This window comes from Octopus bimaculoides, chromosome 7, assembly GCF_001194135.2.
Source record: "Octopus bimaculoides isolate UCB-OBI-ISO-001 chromosome 7, ASM119413v2, whole genome shotgun sequence".
NCBI lineage: Eukaryota > Metazoa > Mollusca > Cephalopoda > Octopoda > Octopodidae > Octopus > Octopus bimaculoides.
In genome coordinates this window covers 46,961,213-46,966,923 of record NC_068987.1, presented here as the reverse complement: position 1 = coordinate 46,966,923, position 5,711 = coordinate 46,961,213, and the positions used below count along the sequence as shown (strand labels likewise).

Below are 5,711 nucleotides of genomic sequence, written 5' to 3'. Positions count from 1 at the left end.
ATATAATCATAAATATACAGGGATTAGCATTGAGTTACTTCTCCAACATGGTTTTACCGATAAATGGTTTTACCGATAAAGGTTTTTTCATACTGAACTACTTGGCAAAATTGTTAATTATTAATTCTATTATTAATTGACGATTCCCTGCCCTTATTCTTGTATATATATATTATATAGATATATATATATCACAGTATCGACCAGACTATCAGACGTTGTTATACATCGCCCGTCACAATACGCTTCGCATTGTTTTAGCTTTCGAATGACGCCACTCTGCTGGCAAGGCGAGAATACCGACATTCCTCCTGATCAGCTGAGTGGACTGGAACAGCGTGAAACGAAGTGTTTCGCTCAAGAATACAAAACGCCTCCCTGTCCATGAGTCGAACCCATGACCTAACGACCGCGAGAACAACATTAAGTCATGCGTCTTCCCTTCATGCACGCACACACGCACACCCTCACACAAACCCACACATACACACTCATAACAAAAATCTGCAAGCAGAAATAACTCAGAATGGTCAGTGGCATGAGTCTGAGTAACAAAGATAAATAGATGTACAATAAATTATTATACAAGATAAATCCTCGATCTATCGAAACTATCTTCGTTTCGAGAGACAATAAAGAATTACTAGAGACTCTAAATGATGATCTGGCGGGGGGGGGGTATGTCTTGGAATTGGAGGGATGTGATGGTAGTGTTTCAACTGTATCAAACAGAAAAAAAAAACATTCACAACGCGCAGACACTAAAAGGACACCGGAATCAGACATATTCAAAGCATTATCGATGAAAACCCAGAAGATCAATGAAGACCATTGTTAAAGAACTTCGGGTGTCAGAGTGGACTGTCAGAACTGTGGTGACATTCAATACAAGTCCTATATAATGAGGAAAGGCTAATTCGTGTCTGCAAAGACACAGGAAAACCATCTCATCCGTTCAAAACGGTTACTTAACAAAGTGAAAAGCCCTCATGAACAAGGCATGCTTTGGTTTTTCTCTGACGAAAAAACTTTGACCAGGATTAAAAATCTAACAGAAGAAATGACAGGTCGTTATGTGCAGATCCTTTTGAAGTATCCAGAGTGATGAACACGAAATTTCCAGCAACTGTGATGGTTTTAGGAGTGGCGAGTAGCAAAGGTCATGTGATGCCTCCCCACTTTTTTCCATAGGGTCTTAGAATTAATGCTGCTGGATACATTGAGGTACTGGAAACTGTTATCAAGCCCTGGATTGATGAAGTATGCAATGGAAAGCCATACATGTTTCAACAAGATTCAGCATCTCACAAAACCCTAGTCGCCCAAGAATGGTTGTCAGGCCATCTTTACGATTATGTAACACCCAATATGTGTCCTCCAAACTTGCCAGATTTGAACCCCATGGACTACTACGTGTGGAGCGCTGCTGAAAGTGAGACTAATCGTCATCTTCATAATACCGTAGCTTCACTGAAGGCTGCCATTGTCCAAGTGATGTCCGAAATGAATAAGGATCACATAGTATCAGCATGCCAGCAGTTTCGGTCCCGCATTGAAGCAGTCATCGAAACTGAAGGCGCTTTCATAGAATAATTTGCTTAAAAAATCATTATCAAGACTAATTGCGCAAATGTTTATTCAAATACATATTTATTTATGCTGAAATATAGTTGTTTGATTGTATACCCAAACTGTCTTCAAATACTCCTCGCACTCTGTATACATGCATATATACATATACATACATATTCATGCACGCAGATACACATTTCATCTACCCACACATGCATATATATGTCGGTCATATACGTGTGAGTGGGGATGTGTGGTGTGTGGTGGTGGTGGTGGTGGTGTGTGTGTGTGTGTGTGTGAGTGTGTGAGTAATAAGTGAATATTTTTTTTAATGCGCTTATCTCATTAAAACAATAATGCCTGGGGCATATAACTATTATTTTAATGTGTCATTTACATTACATATTTATATACTATCCTTCTTGATTTATTTTAAATCTTTGAGACCCTTGCAAATACACTCGCGATACATTTGACAGTTTACACAGGACGTACGCACACACGCATACTCCCTCTTTCTCCGTTTCTCTAACTCGGTTTCTGCCTGTCTCGCTTCCGTCTCTCTCTTTCATGCGATAAGACTGTAAAGCTGTGAAGTACAATGAATCACATTTTCTTCAATTGTGGTGTATCAAAATTTCCATTCCGCTTTATATCCTGCAAGAAACTAACATTGCAGTCTTGAATTATTTATAATTACCAATAGTTATTTGTCGAGTACTTTTGTGATTTGTACTTTGATTAAAACGCTTCGATATGTGCTCTGTTTGTGTTCAAGCGAGCCTTATTGCACTAGTCCAAATTTTTTCTTGTACCGGAGACGAAACTAACCAATCTTTACTAAGTTTGTGTCGCTGATAATAAAAGTCAAACATTAATTTTCAAAATTAACTGAAGTTCTTTAGTTACAGAGTTATATCACTTTTCTTTATGACTTTATCAGCTATATTATTCAACGCGTTTCTGCGTTACTGTCTGTTTTGTCCGTGTGTTACGCTTACAACAAAAGAGGTAATAACTCGAATGGAGAACTATATATAGAGAGAGAAGGAGAAAAGGGAAGGAGGCGAGATTAAGAGAGAGAGAGAGAGAGAGAGAGAGAGAGAGAGAGATTGAGAGACAGAGACAGATAGAGAGAGGAGGAGGAGGAGGAGAAGGTCTCTATTATTCTGCAGGCACAGTTGTAATATTGAAACAATGTCGAAGATTTATAAATTTCATGAAGATTTTAAAATTAATGCATTAAAAGATATAGGATAGATAGTAAAGCACATCATATGTGTGTCTAACATATTAAAAGAAGGAAAACAAGCAATACTTTCTAAGTTTATTTCGATCATATTTGAAAGTACAGTTTTGATTAAATGGCAGGATTTGAAAATAATTTTTTGAAATTCCTTGGTTGTTTTTAATATAATAACAATGTTTTCAAATATGCTGACTTACACTATGGAATTGTCACAGGTCCTACATTATAAGTATTGAATCATTCTAATAAGACATTATGACATAATCTACAACAACAAATGTTACATCATCCATATAAGCCCAATATATGATTCCGTAGGCTTCTAAGACATATTTTACGACTCCTCGAGAGGTGATTAATCTATTATTCTATTATTGTATGATCTCATTTTCGTCTGTTATTTTTATATTATTTTGTTAGAACTATATTCGTCTGTTTAAAAAACTTAGGAGCTGCATAAATATTAATTCTTAATTCTCGAAATTTAAAAACTACCTTAACATCTTTAATATATTTTGCTGGGAAAATAAGCAACCAAGATAAGAAATCTTCTCTACATTTGTTGCAGCTTTTGTTTTTGGTGATACGATATTTCTGCTGAACAGACCTGAAGAAATTAGTAAAACAGCCATGTCATTATTAAGCTTGTTGTTGGAACAATTTACCACGAAACTTTGATAGATAGTTTTAGTTTAGATCACTTTAACGTTTTGTTTCTATATCTTTCTTAAACTGCACTACCTCTCTTTCAATTAATTTTAAAAATAATGAAGAACTTAGTAAAATTACTTTGCCGTTATTAGTTGGTATTTGGAACATAACATGGCATTCTGATAGACAGTTTTAATTCAAATCACTTTAAAAGAGGGAGTTTGCATAATAGGATCAGCAATAGTTGCCGGTGGGTTGTTGCAAAAAGGGTTAAAACGTGGATAAATGCCCTACCGAAGTGCATGCCCTTTGCAATGCATGTGTCACGAAGAGAAACCATAGATCATAGCAGTGACTGCTGCTTTTGCATGACTGAAAATTTCTAGAGAGTGAACTTAAAAAAAGAGAAAAGGTCACTGTAATATTCCTAACTTGTCCTCAGCTCTACTTCTCATCCCATAAGCATCTTAGACAAATAGATTTCGAAAGCAGAGGGCTTCAGGACTGTACGTCTCGTGAGATAGACTTTTCGGATAAACTCTCTCATGGCGGAATAAGGGAATTTTTATAAGGGACTTGTTAAAAATAAAGACAGAGCTTCATTGTTCAAAGCTGGAACAATGTAATCTGCTTGCTAATAGTGTCATTGTTAGTTTCGCACTTGTCGCAAAGGCTTATCATTTTCTTCTATTTTTATTTTTATAGACGACGACGATAACGACGACGACTTGATTTTCAATGATATTGATGCCTTTACCTTAACTCTTAAAACCACACAGTACACTTCAGCGGACGCGCTTTCGTTTGGGAGATACAAAAGCAGGCAGCCACATGGTTTTGCATTTACGGCTGGCCAGAAACATCGAAATTTCCAGCCGCAAACACAAAATCTTGTGGCCGTCCATTTTATCGCTTTCCATGCGTATAGTCAAACGAAATCGCGATTACTTATGCGTACCGGACAAAAGCTATTCATAAACTTTTCAGAAACTGAGCTTGAAAGCAGATTTAGCAAATATTTGTAATTTGTTGTTATCGATTCCTAATATACGAACTTTTATTTTTTTTGGGGAATTTTATTTTGTAATGATTCCAAAGAACGGAAATAAAGCTAGCTTCTACAGTATTTGAACCAAGAGTACAAAGAGTCGAAATAGATATGAGATATTCCAGCCGACTCTGACTATGCGCGCGCACACACACACACAACACATCCTTATATACACACTATATATATATATATATATATATATATACACACACAATACACACACACACATATATATATATATATACATGTATGTATTGTGTATTTATATATATGAATATAGATGTAAATACACATATACATATATATATACACGCACAGACATATGCACACATATATACAAGTCTATGCTCGCGTGCGCGCGTTTGCGCATGTGGTGCACGCAAGCGCATCTTCTGCAGAAGTGGAAGAGAGAATGATGAAGTGAAAACTTTACACAGCGCGCCCCTGAAAATATTTCATGTGAAGTTTTTGAGATTCTTTGCAGAAAATATCTCTCGTATATATTTCAGGAAGAAACCGAATGCTGAAAGTTTCAAGAATTATCGTGTAAAGAATACCTTGCTTTTGGGATTCCATGCCTTTAAATAGGAAAGGAAACAGCCAGCGGTAACACCCTATTAACGTACCTGATTACAGAAGGGTAGTATTACCTTAGCTTACCTCCAACAGCTAAGGCTGCTAAACGCAACCTGGTGCTGGTTTGAAGCCTTTCACTGAGCAAGCATAATATATTTTTTCTCTGTTCGGCTGTGTGAACAATATATGTAAATATGTAAATGCGTAGATGTGTAGATGTGTCTATTGTACACATTATGTATGAACAATGTATGTATTCGCAAATACATACACTCATCCACCACGCCCTTCCTACACACACACACACACATACACACGCCGCGCGCGCTCAGACACACGCACACGCGTGTATATATTCAATACCTGTCTATCTATCTATCTATCTATCTATCTATCTATCTATCTATCTATATTCGTGTGTGTGTGTGTGGTATATATATATATATATATATATATATATATAAAAACAAATAGTAAATGAGTATATGCATATATGTGTACAGGTATGTGCATACCGACATCCACCTGTATGCATAGGTGCATATCTGGGTACAGGACATTGCAAACAAAACGTAGACGAGAAAACACACAAGCCACATAGAGAACATTCTC

The 5,711-nt window shown here is 36.5% G+C and overlaps 1 protein-coding gene across 1 annotated transcript in view; it reads right to left on the bottom strand.

Annotated features, from left to right (window-relative positions):
• Positions 1-5,711, bottom strand: part of LOC106867396 (uncharacterized) — a gene marked incomplete at its 3' end in the record, with an annotated part of 64,634 nt that overhangs the window by 47,719 nt on the left and 11,204 nt on the right. The gene's annotated exons all lie outside the window — the stretch shown is intronic.